The sequence below is a fragment of the Carettochelys insculpta genome, chromosome 1 (genome assembly GCF_033958435.1).
Source record: "Carettochelys insculpta isolate YL-2023 chromosome 1, ASM3395843v1, whole genome shotgun sequence".
Taxonomy (NCBI): domain Eukaryota; kingdom Metazoa; phylum Chordata; order Testudines; family Carettochelyidae; genus Carettochelys; species Carettochelys insculpta.
Window position 1 is genome coordinate 229,760,281 of NC_134137.1, and position 18,481 is coordinate 229,778,761.

General features: G+C 51.7%; 1 protein-coding gene and 2 long non-coding RNA genes across 6 annotated transcripts in view; 2 read left to right on the plus strand and 1 right to left on the minus strand.

Moving 5' to 3' along the window:
- The first annotated feature begins 485 nt into the window (after nt 1-485).
- LOC142016791 (uncharacterized) lies at nt 486-5,163 on the plus strand. The gene is made up of 3 exons (XR_012646387.1): nt 486-1,149; nt 1,479-1,709; nt 5,041-5,163. It is a non-coding gene; the product is annotated as an uncharacterized LOC142016791 (long non-coding RNA).
- A 2,510-nt stretch (nt 5,164-7,673) lies between these two features.
- HAO2 (hydroxyacid oxidase 2) overlaps nt 7,674-18,481 on the plus strand; it is a 37,721-nt gene continuing 26,913 nt past the window's right edge. For 3 of the 4 annotated variants that reach the window (XM_075000994.1, XM_075000989.1, XM_075001004.1), the window contains exon 1: nt 7,674-7,753. The gene's annotated coding sequence lies outside the window, so the exon portion shown is untranslated. The remainder of the gene's footprint in view (nt 7,754-18,481) is intronic. The other variant, XM_075001033.1, reaches the window with a different exon arrangement.
- On the minus strand, nt 11,535-14,923 carry LOC142016787 (uncharacterized). The gene is made up of 3 exons (XR_012646385.1): nt 14,711-14,923; nt 13,791-14,133; nt 11,535-12,379 (listed from the first exon to the last, which is right to left on the minus strand). It is a non-coding gene; the product is annotated as an uncharacterized LOC142016787 (long non-coding RNA).

The window sequence follows — 18,481 nt, forward strand, 5'->3', positions numbered from 1 at the left end:
CTTCTGTCTTGCACAGCCCCTAGCAAACACTCCTTTTATGGCCGCATTAACTGATATGTGTGAAGCAAGACTGACATCTAGTGGGGAAAAAGCAAATAAAGGTGCTGCCCTAACCCTATTCCATATGGCTGTGGCCACACTCGCAGCTCATTTTGAAAATTATTTTGAAATGAGAGGCAATTTCGAAATGAGCAGGAGAGCAACTACACAGCAATTGCTTGTTTCAAAATTAATTTCAAAATTAAAAGGCATTCATTTCGAAATGGTTATGCCACTCCTGTTTTGGGAATAACGCCTCCTTTCGATGTTAATTTCGAAATTAAATGTATGTAGCGACTCCCTGGCTGCTATTTTGAAATGAAAAGTCCTCCACAGAGTCAGCCCCTCCCACCAGCCGCCAGAGCTCTATGGCTGTCAGCTGCAGGTGCCTTAAAGCTGCAAGGACACAGAAACCCCACGCAGGAAGCTGAGAGTGTGCGGGCAGCCAGAGGAGCATGAGGTGGCCAGACGACACTCCCTAACACACCCAGAAAGTGACACCCCTCTGTGGCCAGATGGATAGCTAGCAGCCAAGACCCCACAGGATCACCATGGAGCCAAGGGGTCCGGACAGTGGGGCTCCCAAGGCTCTGGGCAGCCCCCAAAGAGGATGGATGCCCTCTGGCTGGAAGCTGAAGTCTAGGACCTGCTGGCTGTCTGGGGGGAGGAGGACATCCTGCTCAGGACGGAGGGGCGGGAGAGAAATGCAGACACCTTTGCCCACCTCGCCAGCAACCTCACTGCAAGGGGCCACCCCCTCCGGACCCCTGACCAGATCTGCTTTAAAATGAAGGAGCTGCGGCAGGGCTATACTCGAGCAAAGGACTCTGCCAGGCAGTCGGGGGCAACGCCGGCCACCTACCCCTACTTCAGGGAGCTCCACCAGCTGCTGGGACCCAGGGAGGCTGCACCACCTGAGGAGGCCCTGGCCATGGCGGAGCCAGAGGGGCAGGCCGAGGAGCCCCAGCCAGAACCCTCGATGGCCCCCCCAGTGCAGGCCCCGAAGTACCTGCTGGCACCGGGGACAGCAACAGTGGGAGCGAGGGACCACTGTGCATTGCCAAGCCCTCTGAGGGCCCTAGCCAGCTACCTCCACCCAGGAACCCTCAGGTAGGACCGGGCGTGGGTGCCGTCATCATGGGGGGCGAGGCGGTCCCCGGGTCTGGGCACACGGCCATGGGCCAGGGACCCAGAAATGGCCATCGTCGCTGCCAGGTGAGACCCACGTGGGGCCATGGGCTGCCATGAGGGTCAGAAGCCCGGGAGGGCCGGGGCAGCCACTCTAACGGCCCCACGCTGATGGACCCCACAGCAGACGGGCCACCCCAGAGCCCCTCACCACAAGCAGGGTGGGATGGCCATGGGGACAAGGCCGCTGGCCCTCGGTACCCGGGCTCATGACCGACGGGGCACCACCCTCTCACCTTATGTCTTCACAGCCTTGGCATCTGCCAGCCACCCCAGCCCCTGGACGTGCCCGGGAGCCCCACAGCAGCAGAGGAGGGTGAGGGGGCGACGCCTCCCCAGACCATGCGCAGTGGTGGGAGGAGCTGCCGCCGCAGCTGGGCAGATGATCTGGCAGCAGCCCACACAGCTGCATGGTGGAAGCAGAACCACTTGCTGCAGGAATGGCTCTCCATGGAGCAGGCGATCTAGGACCGGGTGGCCAGGTATCTCAACACCCTGACCCAGGCCATCGCCAACTGCCTGACCCAGCTGCATGCCCCATGGATGGCCTTTCCCCCAGCACCCCCTTCTTCCCCAGCCCCTCCCAGCCCCAGCCTCCCCCGTGCCCCTTCCACCCCCGCTGCCCTTGCAGCTCTGCTCCCAGGCAACATGACCCCGGCAGAGCAGAGGGAGCTGGCGCGCTGGCTGCGACCAGGCAAGCCCTGCCCGTCTGTGGCTCCCTGCCCTCCTCCCCATGCATCCGAGCCCCCAGATACCCCAGTCCCGCCCTACCTCCCCATTCCACCTGCCCCATCCCAACCCCGCCGTGGTCCCCCGACCTGGGGTGGTTGCGGTTCCAGGGGCCGTCGTGGCTCCCGACCAGCAACTCCGATGGAGGATTGAGGTCTCCCCACCTCCCCATGTATATAGTTCACCCCCGCCCCCCCGTAAATAGTTCACCTCTGCCCCGCCCCCACCGTAAATAGTCACATGTTCTTTGTGTTCCAAACATAGCACTTGAATTTATTTAACTGTGATATGTGTCCTGCCTCAGTAGGGGATGGCAAGGGGGGTGCTGGTGGGGCAGGGGTGAGAACGGGAGTGGCGGTTGCGTGGAGTGAGCCGGGCCAGATCATGGGGACCTCCAGGCAAAGGTCTCCCGGAGGGCCTCTTGCACGCGCACCCCGTCCCGGTGTCCCTGGCGACACGGGACCGCACCTGGATGCTCATAGTGCAGCACACAGAGCTCCTGCTTGCTCTCCACGAGGTTGTGCAGCGCAGAGCAGGCGCCCACGACCACGGGCATGCTGGGAGGGCCCCCCTCCAGGCACATAAGGAGGCACCTGAAATATGCCTTCAGACAGCTGAATGCCCACTCCACGGTGTTCCTGGCCTGGTTGAGGTGGGCATTCAAGAGGTCCTGGCTCTCACTGGTGTGTTGCGTGTAGGGGCACATTAGCCAGGCCTGGAGTGGGTAGGCAGCATCGGCGATGATGCACAGGGGCATGGTCACGTCCCCCACCGGCAGCTCCCGTGGGGGAATGTAGGTGCCCTCTGCCATCCTGCAGCCGAGCCATGAGTTCCGCAGGATGCGGGCATCGTGGGCCCTGCCCGGCCAGCCCACACAGACATCGGTGAAGCATCCTCGAGCATCCACAAGGGCCTGGAGGACAACAGAGTGGTAGCCCTTTCAGTTGATGTACCGTCCCTGGCTGTGTGGTGGGGCCCGGATGGCGATGTGGGGGCTGTCCAATGCAACAGTCCAGTTGGGGAATCCCAGCTGTTGGAAGCTGGTCATGGCAACGTCCACGTCTCCAAGGCAAATCAGGCGGTGCAGGAGGATCCTGTTGATGGCAGTGACAACCTATAGGGGGTAGAGGGCACAAGCGCCCATGAGTGTGTGCACATGGGGGGGACCCCCTCCCCGGGGCCCCACTCCCTGGAACCCCACTCCCCAGGGCCCTGCCTTGGGTGTTTGGCCCTGGGTGCCTTACCTCAAGGAGGATGACCCTGACAGTGGTCTTCCCCACCCCAAATTGGTGGCTGACCGAACTGTTGCTGTCTGGCGTGGCCAGCTTCCACAGGGCGATGGCCATCGGCTACTTGTTTCTCCAGGGGGAGCGCGGGCCACATGCAGGTGTCCTGGTGGTGAAGTGCTGGTGCCAGCCAATGACACAGCTCCATGAAGGTGGCCCAAGTCATCTGGAAGTTGCAGAGCCACTGGTCGTTGTCTCACTCTTTGAGGACGATGTCGTCCCACCATTCCTCGCTGGTGGGGTACTGTCAGAGGCAACGGCAGGGCTGGAACTGCTCTGGATGCAGTGTGGGGGGAGCCTGCAGGAGGCTGGCCATGCGTCAGGCAGCACGTAGCCTCATGTGGCATGTTATCAGGCTGGCCACGATGTCCAAGGTGTCCCCATCAGTGAAGTGCTGCGGGTCCATGGCAGGCAGTGGTGTGGTGGCTAACCAAGGCTCTGCCGAGCACTGTGCTGGAGGTCGCGTGCTGCAAGCAGCCAGGGTCCTCAGCAAGTGCATGGGGGGCGGTGCTTGGGAGGGGCCCTTTAAGGGGTTGGCTCGCCAGTGCGCCAGGAAGGGCTTGTTGGCCATTCTACCCTGCCCTTGCCATTCCCTGCCCCGTTATTTCGAAATGAAGCTGTGGCTGTGTAGCCGCTGCATTTTGAAATGACTGGGAGTCTTTTCAATGTTGTGGATCGCAACATCGATCCGCATTTCCTGTGTAGTCGCTCCCATAGCACTTATTTTGAAATACCTTATTTCAAAATAATGGATAGGGATAAGCCATTTCGATGTCACTCCTTAGTGTGGCCACAGCCTATGAATGCCCTGAGTGCGAGACAAAAAGATTTAGTGCTAACCACTAGGCAATTTTACAGCAATAGCATCTACCTGGAAAAGAAAGGCACACTAAAGATCACAGATGTGACCATTAATGAAATGTACTATTTTAAGGCCTCTGCAAATGTAGTGATGCATGGATGCTCAGAGGGTACATTGCAGCGTTCCCAATGTATTATAGGCTGGAAGGTGGGAATTAAAAGTGCTCCATATGCTAATCGAAACGTCTTCTACACCTAGCAGACCTTTGGCAAATAGACATGGAGAAAATAAAAACAGTACTCTTCACTAGAGCTGGCAGAAAGAAAATGATGGATTGGTTTAACTGCCTCCGTTACTAGATGCCCAATTTGAGACAGCTCAGGCCTCATTTTCAGAAGTGTTGAGCACCAAAAAACTCAGTGGAAGTCAGGAGCAGCTGGAGATTAGACCTATGATGTTTCAAGCAGACATACTTGTCAACATCGTCAGTCAAAGTAACACTAGATTTTTTACTGGCAAATTTAATTAGGCCTTACATACACTGGAACTTTGTTTGATTATAGCTATCAATATAGTTATATCAAAGGTACTCTTGTAGCAATTTAGCTGGAATATACAGGCCAATGATGTTAAAATAAACCAGTCAGAGTTCAACTTTACACTGATTGAAACAAAGTTTGAGGTTTGGTATACAGAGACCTCTGTCTGCTTAGTACAGTGCCAAACCATCCTTTTAACCTTTTGTTACAGATCATGAGGAAACAACAAAAACAGTTAAAATATGGAGTACTAAGTCAGGTTCTCATTTTAACCACGTTACGCATTCCTTTTCACTTTAGCTGGAGAGAACCTTTAAAGGATAAGCTCTTTTAGCTGACAGCCTCTTAGATAACATTTATCTTGGTAATACTTTTCTTTGGGAAAAAAAATGAAGAAATTAAATGGGACAGGATGGAGCTGTTGCTCTTGTTAAAATCCAATCCTGTTTCATCCTAGGTAATATTTGCAACTCAGCTAGAGCCAGTAGAGGTGGCAGTGTCATCTGGACCCATCTCTCTGCTTGGTCTGGTCAGGACATCACTCGGGATCAAGACAAAGGCCTGAATGTCAGAAAATGCAGGAGGAGGTTGGAGGAGCCATCATGGCGAATCTTTCCAACAGCTAATTTTTGTGCCCAAAGTCTCTTTCTTTAAGGACCCACAAAGAAAGTGGTGGGTAGAATTGCTTGTACACTCCTTATTTCATCCACCAATTAAGCCAAACTTCTGATAATCCCATTTTGGTTCATTGATTGTTCAGCCTCACACTTTTCTTGTTCACCAAGCATGAGTCACACATTGTTCTTGAGTTATAACAGAAAGCCTGCTTTATTTGGACTCATTCAGTCTTCCTGTCTTCCCTTCATATAATTTCCCATCAGTATTTGTTAGTATAGGTTATTGTGACATCCTAAATACTCTCAATTAACTTTTTTTACAGTTGAACTGATAATTCAGGTAAATTTGTAGGCCCAATTATCACAACAACCGGAGTGTAGACAGGTGCAGGTAGAGTTGACCTTAGGATTTCAGGCATGGATAAAGTCCACCAGAGCAGAGTGGCAGTTGTTTGCCAATAACTGTAGTCAACAGTTTAGAAATAGCTGCTGATGAAAGCCCAGCTCTTGCCCATATTCCAAGTGTCCTTCACTGCAAAGATTCTTTTTTGCCCATAGGCAGGGCTATTGGAGGAAAGGAGAGGAGCGGTACTGCCAGCATCAGGCAAACTGAGAGGCTTTGCAGGCCTCTGGCAAAGTGGTGGGAGGAATTCCATGTTCTTGGAAGGCCCAGAGGCTCAGGTAGAAGGGGTGGTGCTGGGACAGCCAGCCCTAAGTGCCACCCAGAGCACAGTGCACGTCCTGCCATCCCATCCCTCAGAACTACATGGAACGTGCAGCACCGTGCTCCTGCAGCAATTTAAAGGACCTAAAGCTCTAGCTGCTGCTGCCACTGCCACAGTAGCAACAGTGATGTCTGGGAGCCCTGGACCCCTTTGAATTGCCAGGGCAACTGTCCCCTTATCACACCATCCCCTCCCCATCAGTGGGCCTGATCAGCAGGCACTGGTGGTGTTGAAGGATATTTGCACCAAAGATCTTCCAAACTGTCCCTTCTCTTTTCCTGCTAAATCTGGGATAGAGTTTGAAACACGGTTATGTTCACGGTAGCTAACAAGGGTTCTTCATCATCATCATCATCATCATCATCATCAACAACACCAACCATGGGCTCAGCGCCCATTGGTGTCTGATGCCTCCCTCACTATTTCCTTCCATCTTTCCCCGTCCAGTGTGGCGTCTTAGTTTCTGTAGACTAGCAACACACCAATCTACTGTATCATCTGCTCATTCTCTGTGGGGTCTGCCTCTCCTATCCAAGCTGTCCATTATGCCAAGCTAACCAGTGTTGGCCTTAAACAAGTGCTACAGGGAAAGTTCTCAGAATGGGAAACCCTGATGCCAAAAATTCTGGTGCACTGGGTGGCCATACATCCCTCAAAGGCCAAGGAGCTGATTGTCACATGCTTCAGTGCTATTTACTCTGCATTAACTTAAGAGATGCTGCAGAGTCCTGTGGTATTTGCACTGTAATATCCGGTGCCATGTACTTTGCTGCCGTAGCAATGTACTTTCCATTGGGGATTGCACTGCCATGAACCATGTGATCCAGCAGTGTCAAGCAACTAGTTTGTATCAATAGGGTCTGTGTCTTTGGAAGGAATTTTCAGAACCAATTTAGACACACACAAAAGTACAAAATATGCTGGTGGGTTAATCTTTAACTCTTATGGTTATTTAGTCACTCCAGAAAGTAGTGCTTATTCTGTAGGTCTACAATCCACTTTGAAGTTTAGAGTCTCCACCTGGTGCTGCTTGCTTTCAGAGCCCAAAGTAAGTTACTTTTTTGCAAAGGATTGAGAGATGAGAGAGAGAAGTGCTCTCTGGGTGGTCTGAAATAATTTGGTTTCATATTTGTTCTTAGTGAATTTGGCTTTCTTTGCACTAGGAAACTTAAGACCTATAACTCCCTTCACTGGTGTGGCTCCCTCAGTGTTAGCCTCAACAGTTGCTGTTGTGCAGATGTGTAAACAGGGCTCAGGACAGTACTACTTCTCCTTCTGCCCCCCCGTCCAAACCTTCTCAGGTAAGATGACACAATGACCACAAAAAAACAAACAGACCCTGACTCCTGTCTATACTGCAGCCTCCAGTATTGCCATTATTACTGGAATTGATGTAGTGGAACATTATAGTCCTGACCTTTTAGTGTAGACTGGGAGAGGCAATATTTAGTCCTGGAAATTTGTCTACGTGGACAACGTGTTTCTCTACATCTGGAGCACAGGTTGTCGTCCTTTCCAAACTGTGTAGCTCACCTCATGGCTAGCTGAGGTGCTGGTCCCAATAAGGGCTGCAAGTCCTAATTAATTGTTACAGAAGGGTAACAGAGAGGGCTTGAGTATTCCTGCGCATATTCAGAAAAATTAGATTGCAAATAGTGCATTTATTCCTAGTCTGAAGCTCCCTCATTTCCCTCATGATCCACACCTCCCTTACTCCCCCCACCCCAAGAAAGACTTGGCCTTTGCTTCTGGCTCTTTGCCAGTGCAGCCACTATAAAAAGCAGGCAGTCGGCAAAGACCTACATGGAGCTAGCTGCCTCCTGCAAAAGTGAGTAAATGTGGGTTTGGGCAGGAGGGGAGGAGGAGGATGGCGTTAGATGGGGGTCTGGGGGTGCCTGGCTTGGGGGAGAGGGATGGGGAATGGGGTAAGAGCAGGGGGCTGCTGGTGCCTGGCTTTGGGGGAGAGGAGGGGCTCGGGCAGGCGGCTTGCAGGGCTTGTGAGGCTTGGGCAGCTGGCCCCAGGAGTGCAGACCTTGGGCGGCTTGGGTCGGCAGGTGGGTGGCTGGCCCGGGCAGCATGGGGCTCAGGCTGGTGGGTGGGCAGCTTGCCCCAGCAGCATGGGACTCAGGTGGGCAGTTTGGGTGGCTGGCCCACAGCTCAGGTGGGCAGCTGGGGCAGCTGGTGGGCAGGTGGCTGGCCCTGGCAGTGCAGGGCTCGGGCAGGCAGGTGGGCAGCTGGCCCTGGCAACATGGGGATTGGGCGGGCAGCTTGGGTGGCTGGCCCACGGCTCGTGCGGTTCAGGTGGCTGACAGAGGGGCGGTTGGCCCCAGCAGTGTGGGACTCAGGAGGGTGTGGAGGTGGCCAGCCCCCGAGGCTGGTGGGCCTCAGGCAGCTCGGGCAGGCAGCTCTGGCAGTGCAGGCCTCGAGCAGGTGGGCAGCTCGCATGGGCAAGTAGGTGGCTGGCATGGGGCTCAGGCAGCTGGCTAGCTGTGGCTGAACCAGGCACCGGCAAGGGGCCAAGAAAAACTATTTGTGCTTATTTTTAATTTTAAATAACATTTTTATATCCAGCTTTTGTGTTTATCTTAAATTATAAATTGAATTTTTTTGCTAAAGGGAGGTTGGATGATGGTAAAAAAGAGCGGGGTGAGGGTGTCTCAAACATCAAAAGGGGACTGTGATGCCAAAAAGTTTGGGAACCCCTTATCTAGGCTGAGGTCCTGTGTAACACAGGCCGTGTCCACACTAGCCCAAAACTTTGAAATGGACATGCAAATGGCCATTTCGAAGTTTACTAATGAAGCGCTGAAATACATATTCAGCGCCTCATTAGAATGCCAGTGGCCACAGCACTTTGAAATTGACGCAGCTCACTGCTGCGCGGCTCATCCAGAAAGGGCTCCTTTTCGATAGGACCCCAGCAACTTTGAAATCCCCGTATTCCTAACAGCAGATAGGGATAAGGGGATTTCGAAGTTTGAATGAAGAAGAGGGTTGTGACCTGGGCCAGGGAGTGCAGGGTCCAGGAGGGGTATGGGTGCAGGAGAGGATTCTGGCCTGGAGCAGGGATGTAGGAGGGGGTTCAGGATCTGGGAGCGGGTTGTGACCTGGGAGGTGCAGGGGTGCAGGAGCCGGGTGCAGAGGGTTTAGGTTGTCACAAGGGCAGGAGCGTAGGAAGGAGGTAGAAGGTTGTGGTTCGGGGGTGGTGATAGGGAGGGGAGGCCAAGTGCAGGCTTGTCTAGGAGTTAATCCCTAACCTGGATAATTACAATGTGGTAAAGCAGTAACTATGGTTGCACTATACACTGTTTCAGATGATCTAAAAAAGATCAAGGGGCAAATTTTGCCCTCATTTCATTCTCACAGGGTGTTCACGGTGTTGTTCACGTGTAAAGAAGACAGAATTTGGTGCAGTGCACTTAACACGGGCAAACATCTAAGAACATGATTTGAGCTGCTTGTCAAGCATTTCCCTTTATACATATATGATTGCATACAAAAAAGTCTAAAGTCAAAAAACGTTAAAGGTGCATCTACACTATAGCGCAACGTCAAAGTAGCAGAAACAACTTTGAAATAGTGCGCGCAATGTCTGCCCACGCTGTGCGCTACTTTGAAGTTGAAATTGACGTTAGGCGTGGAGACATCGAAACCGCTATCCCTCTGAGATGGGAATAGCGCCCTACTTCGACATCTAACATCTAAGTAGGATGTGTGTGGACCATCCGTGTCCCACTACTTTGAAATAGCAGGGTCCGCCATGGTGGCAATCAGCTGGGACGCTGAGACATGCCATCCAGCCCCTGCGGGGCTCTATGAGCTCTGCATCCAGCAGCTCTTAAAGTCACATGGACCCAGAAATCCCATAGCAGGAAGCTGAGACTGTGCAGGCAGCAGCTGTGCCATGCCGTGCTCCTGCACAGCCCAAAGACAGCCGATGGCAGCCAGTCAGCCCCCCGAGTGCCCCCAGGGCTCTCCCTCTGGGCCATCTCAGGGTTTCCAAATCTACAGCCAGCAGGGCAGGAAGTGAGGCGACTCCTGGACTGACACCGAGCTCCACGACCTGCTGCGGCTCTGGGATGAGAAGAAGGTGCTCCATGCAATGTAGAGCAAGTGGCGGAATGGGGAGGCATTCACCCAGCTGGCCGAGAGCCTGACTGCCCAAGGTCACCCTGCCCACGCTCCTGACCATGTCCACAGCAAGGTCAAGGAGCTGTGGCAGGGTTATGCCCAGGTGTGGGACTCGGTCAGCCAGTCAGGGCCACCCTTGCCATCTGCCCCTGTTACTGGGAGCTCAGGGCCATCCCGGTCCCCCAGGGCACCTCCTCCCCCCGGCCATCTGTGACACTAAACCTGAGGAGCCCCAGAAGGACGTGGAGCTGGAGTCAGGACTGGAGGCCAGACCTGCACCCCCAGAGCCAGAGCCGGTACCGTTCACGGCACCATCGGAATGATTGAGCAAGGAGGGGGAGCTGGTGCTGGACCTCCCCTCCCACAGCTCCAGCCAGGCATCTGCCTGACGGGCATCCCCCGACCATGGCGGTGGTCCATCAGGTACGTACCTTACAGGGCACACTCACCCTGGGGCATGAGGCGGGTGCACCATACGTACTGGGGGCCCCTCACACCCCCCAGCAGACCCCGGCTCACCAGGGCCTGGGGAGACCATGGCCCCAGGACAGTGGCACAGCTGCCAGTGCCCGTCAGCACCCACACTTGCTGACAGCACCGCGTCCAACCCCTGGGAGGAGGGTTCGGGGGGTGGGGGGGCAGACCACACAAAGGGGCCACTCACAGGATCACCACACACACGGATGGGGGACAGGGGATGGGGACCCAATGCCCATGTGGGGATGTGGGGCGTGGGCCACAGGGCAGGGTTCGGTACTCACGACCTCCCTCTCTCTTCCCCCGTTTCCACAGCTGCACCATCCAAGGACCAGGATAGCAGGGTGCCATCCACTGTCACAGATAGCCACTCTGGCTCCCCAGACTGTGACCGCCCGGGGAGCACCATTGGCACCGGGACTGGCCCACCCCTGCCCTAGCCACAGCCAGGGGCATACCACCATGGACCCAGAGTTGGCCACCACCCTCCGGAACCTGGCAGACATCCTGGAGCAGCAGCTACAGGGCAAGGAGCAGGAGGCTGTCTGGCGCTGGGAGGCCTGGAGGGACATTATGGCCACCTTTAACCGGGTGGCCACCTCTTTTGAGGAGCTGGTGCCCCAGTTGCCACCCATGCCACCCTCCCTGCTGCCCCACCTGCTGTCCCACCCGCCAGCCCCCAGGGCAGAAGCCCACTGGGGCTGATGGCCAGGCCGAGGAACCTGTCCCGGCTGTACCTCCCCATCATCCCAGCTTCCATCCGGCCTTGCCAGGGACCCCAGACAAGGGCGGGGGCAGCAACCTGGACCCAGCAGGGGTTGTGCCCATCCACCTCCCGCCCCAGAGTGATGGGCTGATGGCCGGCCCATCCACCGGCCCTCCCCACGTATATAGTTATCCCCCCCCCACATATATAGTTATCCCCCCCCATGTATATAGTTATCCCCCCATGTATATAGTTGTGACTTGTTGCGCAGAAATCATGTTTGAACAGTTAACAGTTAACAGTAATTCAAAGTTTTATTTTTCCCACACCCCTCCATGACGTGTGCGGGTGGTGGGGGCAGTGTGCAGGAGGCCCACCAGGGATGTTCAGGGAGAGACTCACTGGGCCCTCTGATCAAAATATTCCCGCAGGGTCTCCCAGACCCAGACCTCCTCCTGGTGGGCCTGGTGGCTAGGGGCAGCAGCTGGCTGGGGGTAGCCTGTTCCAGCCTCGACTGCCCACCCCTGCACAGAGGCCTCCCCCTTGCTTTCCACCAGGTTGTGGAGCGTGCAGCAGGTGCCCACACCCTGGGGGGATGTTCGAGAGGCCCACATCCAGGTGGGTGAGAAGGCAGCGACACCGGCCCTTGAGACACCTAAAGTCCTGCTCAACCACCTGCTGGTCATAGTTCAGCCAGGTGTTGAGTGCTCCTGGCTAGCATTGATATGGACCATGCAGGGGGCACATGAGGCAGGGCTGCAGCTGGTATGCCATATCTGCCACGAGGCAGAGGGGCACAGAGGTGTCCCCCAGTGGGATCTCCCTCGGGGGATATAGGTGTCTCCAGCTGGCAGCACAGGCCTGAGTTGCAGAACACATGGGTACAGGTGGGCCAGCCCATGTGCACTTCCTGGAACCGGCCCCGGCTGTTCACCATGGCCTGCAGGACCACTGATTGGTAGCCCTTCTGTTTATAAAGCATCCACCACTGTGCTCTGGGGCATGGATAGGGATGTGGGTCCCCTTGACGGACTCAAAGCAATTCGGGAACCTCATGGCAGCGAAGCCCGTGATGGCCACATCCAGGTCCCTGACTCAGACAACCCTCTGGAACAGCAGGGCATCAAGCACCCGGACCACCTGCAGGGAGAGAACATGGGCACCCGTGAGGGTGTGCAGGATGCACCTGGCACCCCCAATCCACCCCTTGTATCCCCCCTCCCCGGCCCCCCCCACCCAGGCACCTCTCCCCAGGTCCCCCCTCCCTGGCCCCCCACCTGGGCCCCCACCCAGGGTCCCCCTTCCCCAGGCCCCCACCTCCCTGGTTCCCCACTCCTCATTGGGTGTGTGCCCAGGCCTCTTTACCTCCATCACAATAGCCTGAAGTGTGGCCTTGCCTACACCAAACTGGTGGCCCACGGAGCGGTAGCTGTCTGGAGTGGCCAGCTTCCAGGCCGCACTCATGACCCTCTTGTTGACGGTGAGGGCGCGCTGCGTCTGTGTCCTGGTGCCTCGGGGCAGGGGTGACCCAATGGCAGAGCTCCAGGAAGGTCTGCTGCCTAATGCAGAAGTTCTGCAGCCACTGGGCATTGTCCTACTCCCCCATGACCAGGTGCTCTCACCGCTCTGAGCTGGTGGGGTAGCCCCAGAGCCGGAGGAGCACCCGGCGGGGGGGTGGGATCAGGGGTGTGGGATGGTCTGGGGTGTCCCCTTTTGTCCGCGGAGAGGGCTCCCCTGCCATGAGCTGCCTAGCACCCATCCATGCAGCGTCTAGCAGGGCACCTGCCCTGCGGGTGACAGCTTGAAGGGCTTCCAGTTGCTGCTGCTGCTGAGCATCCACATCGGCAAGCACTGAGTCTGTGAGGCTTGTGTCACCAACACAGGACTCGTGCTGTGCAGGCCAAGTGCGTTTGGGAGGGGCCCTTTAAAGGAGCGGCTAGCTGTTGCCCTGGAAGGGCTTGGCCAACCTGTGACCCTGCCCATGGGCTTTCCTGAACACTTATTTCGAAAGGGGCTGCTTGTGTGTGTAGATGCTCCCTTTCTGTGTCCAGGGCAGCCCCTTTCGATGTACCACACCACTACTTTGATGTTGAACATCGACGGCACCAGGCCCAGCGGGTGTGTAGATGCTACACGTCAAAATAGTGTATTTCAAGGTCACTACTTCGAAATATGCTACTTCGAAGTAGCGCTCTAGTGTAGACATAGCCTAAGGCTATAAAGTCAAGTGCTGAAAAGTTAGGAAATACCAGGATTAAGGTTGGCCCTGTTAGGTCTCTGTCTCTCTGCCCAGATAAGGCTATGCTGGGGACCCCTAACAAGATAGTCCATCTAGTTTGCGTTACTGCCTGCCAGCGTCTGTCATCTGGTTGACTAATTACGTTAACCAATAATGAGAAAAGCAAGGATTGTGTAAACTAAACAGAAAACCCTTTATTAAGAAGTAAGGGTGTACAATGAATAGAGACAGAAAGAAATCTAAACAATAACATAAACACCCTTGATCAGAGCAATCAGTTCCCAAATTAATATGCACATAATTCATATTCACCCTTCTTCAAAGTTCCTGATGGTTGCCCAGGACCTTCCACTGTCGGACTAATTGTAAGTCCTTCAGGAGGCACTCTGGGGCGATCCCTCGACGGTGAGTAGAGTAGATGGTACGTCAGTCTCTTGTGGCTGTAGTGGCGATGTCTCCGGTGACAACGAGCGATGGTCCTTGCTGTGAGTCCTGTGGTGTTAGGTCTTGATGGGGGTAAAAGCTCGCGCCACTCTGCCATTCTGCCACTCAGATGGGCAGCACCTGCTAAAGGCTAGATGCTGTCCTTATATTGTCCTTGTGTTGGCAAAACTGACGTCATCAAGCCCCTGCCAGGAGACCCCGTAGGAAGCTCCTGAGGTGATTTAGAAAAGGAGGGAAAAACCTGCTGTATCAGGATGACTCAGCAAGTTTTGGCCCTCCATTTTGGGATCCATTATAAGATAAGGGCTTCAGTTTAGACATGTGACCATCCTCCATTTTGAGGTGTGTATATATATATATATATATATATATATATATATATATAATTTGGGTGTATGGATTTTCACTCCCAACAGCCCTTACCATCTTAATTGAGCCCCCCGTGTGTATGCATTATGATACATTTAAGTATATGCTTATACACTATTTTTTTAACAAGAACACTGCCTTATTCAGGGAACATAAAGGACTGTGCGGACTTAATGATCTTTTATTTTTATCTTCATCTTTGAAAGTATGAGCCAATGCATTATTTAATGAACACCAATTGCAAAAGCATTGCACTGAATACAGAATTATTATTTCCTCATGGACTTTTCCGTGATTCTCATTGTTGTAATATCATTGCTTCACAAACATTAATCAATTTCTCTTCAGAAAACCCCTGTAAGGTAAATTAATATTATTATTCACATTTTAGAGATATGAAACTGAGGCACAGTACATACTTATTTGGGGTGCCCAATCTGCAATGCCTATGGCCTGATTTTTATAACATTGTTCAGACGGCAGCTGTCACTGATTCCGGTTGTAGTTGTAAGTGCTCAGCACTTCTGCAGATCAGGCCACTTCTGTTTCAGTTTGGAGAGCCTGGAAAGTAAGAACATTCAGGCAGTGACCAGCTGTAAGAACCACTTTCGGTGATTTGTCCAGGATCCCATACGAACTCTGTGGCAGAAGCAGGTATGGAATTGAATTGTCCAGAGCAACATTCAATTTCCTTAACTATAAGACCCTCCTTTCTCTTTCTCATTCAACTTCCTTAACCATAAGACCCTCCTTTCTCCCCAGCCTCATTAACTGCACACCTTCCAGGTTCTGCAACAAATGAGGTGGGGATTTTACAGGCAAGGGCATTCATCACTGAATCATGATTTATTCCCTGAGTCCTGTCCATCCTGTGCCCTAAATGAGGCAGGGATTCTCTGGGGGCGGAAAGGAGTACCTGATCATGTAATTAGAGTCTCAGAGGTATAGCCATGTTAGTCTGTATCTTTGCAAATCAAAGCAAGCAGTCCTGCAGCACCTTAAAGACTAACAAATTTATTTATTGGGTTTTCATGGGAAACACCCACTTCTTCAGATTCTGGAGCAGAACTGAGAAATCAGTAAAATAAAGAAAGTAAGGAGTAGAGAGGGGCAGAAGGAAGGGGAGAGAGAGAAAAAAAAACAGAAAAATGAGATTTTAACTCCAGATTACAAGGGGAGACATCTGAATTGGAATTCATTTGCAAGTTTGATATCTTTCACTGGGGACACAACAAGGATCTCAATTATCTTATGCATTACAAGGACAATTTCCTTACCTTTGATATTCGCAGGGATGGCACGCATCCCACTAAATTTAATTTACTCTTCCCAGAGGGTTTTTTTTTTCTTTTTCTCTTTTTTCTCTCTCGTCTCTTCTTTCTTTTCCCCACCCTCCTTACTTGCTATAGTTTGCTGGTTTCTCAGTTCTTTCTCAGTTCTGCTCCAGAATCTGAAGAAGTGGGTCTTTCCCACGAAAGCTCATTCCCTAATAAATAAAATTGTTAGACTTTAAGGTGCTACAGGACTGCTTGCTTTGTTATGTATTTAACAGTATATCCTAATGCAGACACACAGAGACATCAAATCATGGTGGCACAGGCAACCTTAATGTTAGCATTTCCTAAATATTGATTGATTTTGCACCCTTAATGGGATTTAAATGTATTTGGTGTATAATTTCTTAGTTTTTTTAAAAAGCAAATTGGAAATACCTACCCCCCACCCAGACATACCATCTCATTGAACCATATTGATTCTCACATGGATCATCTTCAGGTTTTGACATTTTAAATCCACTGCTCAACCCCCTACTACTTGAACTAAAAGAGTAAGCGATAGAATTAATAGGTCAGCATTCTCTATATGGGCCAACAACTTGGGGAGAGGGAGATGAGGCATACATTTTAGATTACACAGGTATCTGCTGACAGCAAAGGAGTGATGAAGCCCAGGAATCCTGGGTTCCGTTCCAGGATCTGAGGTGAGTGTTCTTTCATGGTGAGAAACTTCTGCCCGTTTCCTGAAAATCAGACCCCTTCTGCCCACCAAACTACCCTAGGATCTGTCCCAGTTATCTATCCCTCACTCCCATCCATAGCCCTGTCCCTCACCCATCTGTCCTCTGGGTCCACATCCCAGTCTGCTCTTCATCATCACCCCAGCCCTTCACATCTGTGCAGTACAACTAGAAAGTGCCTCCTTGTCCCTGCTGAGGTGACGGTTGGGGATCAGTCTCCCTGTTCTCACTTCCTGTGTCACAAATGTGAAATATAGATAAAACTCAAATGACCTTTGGCGTGCCCAGCAACAGAATGATAACTGACATTGGTGAAAAAAGAGTTTTAATTAAAACCACTGGCCATGAAAATATTCATTTTATGGTGGTTTTATTGTATATGGCCAATGGATCAAAGCTCCCTCCTATTACTATTTTTAAAAGAAAAACCTTGGCTAAAAACATCACATTTCCTGGGGGTATGAGTGCACATGCACATAAAAAAGCATAGATGGATGAAAGTGTCATGATTGTATGTCTGGAAAAAGTGTAGAATAAGAGACCAGAAGCACTTCTCAAGAAATCTGCTGTACTCACTTGGGACATGTCCAAGGCAGATGAGGTAAAACGTGGCCAAAAATGAAAAGTACGCTAGTTGTAATAGTCGGAGGCTTAACTTCTGTTCTACAGACACTTGATGTTGCCTGAACAAATCCTTTAAAGACAGGCTGCACAAAATCTGGCCTGACTGGATGTGCTCAGGCATGAAGGTGACAAAAGGTTGGGATCTTATGAAGCCTACAATCAATCTGGTTGCCCACTGGGTCAAGAATGTGTAGGAGCCCATTCCCTCAGAAGTGACAAGAATAATTTTGGAAATGCTGTATCAGCAAAAGCTTGATAGGTCAGAAGATGACTCCATATTTATTGATGACACCACACAGGCTGATGACAAGGAATCTGAGTCTAAAGATTCAGACTTCGAAGGATTTTAAGAGTTTTCAAATAACTATTTTAGAATGGTATGAGACTTTAAAATCAATAAATGGATTTTTGAAACATTGACTGTAATTCTGAAGGCATGTGAATATGTATTGTTCAGCTATTATAAGCAGGGGTTTCATTAGATTACATTAAAATAAATCTACGAAAAGTTTTGTGTGTTTCTTTTTTCTCCAAATTTTAAAATGCAGCAGGGTCAGTAAACATTGGCTCCCAGCCTGTCAGGGTAGGCCACTGGTACACCCAGATATAGTGTGCACCTGGACATTGTCTGGTACAGAGCTCTTCAACTCCTAGAGGCTGCGATTTGCTGGTTGCAGCCAATGCGAGCTGTGGAAAGCTGCACGGGCTGAGGAACATGCTGGATGACACTTCCTGCCACTCCTGTTGGCTGGAACCAGTGAAGCGCAGCCATTGGAAGCTGAAGAGCTCCATGCCTCCTGATACTTCAGGTACACACAACATCACGGTGTGCCAGCAGCTTACCCTGACAGGATGGGATCCATTGTTTACTAACCTGTTCAGAAGCCAACCCTCACTCTTTGATTCACTTTTTTTACGGAAAAATTTAGCTTATAAATGAGTATATATGGTACTTATGCAGCTACATATCTATGTTACCAACAGCTAGACCTGCGGATGTGCTCTGTACAGCAATGTCCAGTAACAGGTGCCCAGGAAAAAAATGTAAGTGTGGCATACACAGTGTCTGCAAGTGGAATGTGGTACTATATAAAGAGAATATCCCTTTATATGGTATGTCATAGGGTAGTGAATTTGTCTCTTTATACTTCAGTGTCTGAGAAGATAAGTAGTGCACCTTATATGGTGATCCTACTTTATGCTAGAAGGAAACTTGCCAATACTTTGGCTGAAGACCACCAGAAAGAAAAAGAAGACTACTTCAAGATGCAGTGTGGACGCATGAAATATGTTTGATGAAGGGTGATCCATACAAAATGAAATACAGGTTGAACCTCTCTAGCCCAGCACTCTCCAGTCTGGCAACATTTGTGGTCTGGCATGATTTTGGTTAGCTTGATGTCCACTTACGGATGGGGCCAAGTTTCCCTTGGTACCATAAAGTTTGTTTACAGCCACCAGTCCTAGCGCTCAGTGTTCTGTGCTGTTATGTAGCTATAATTTACCTATAAATGATGTCTAAGAGCCCAGTAAGCAGTAGAAGTGTTGT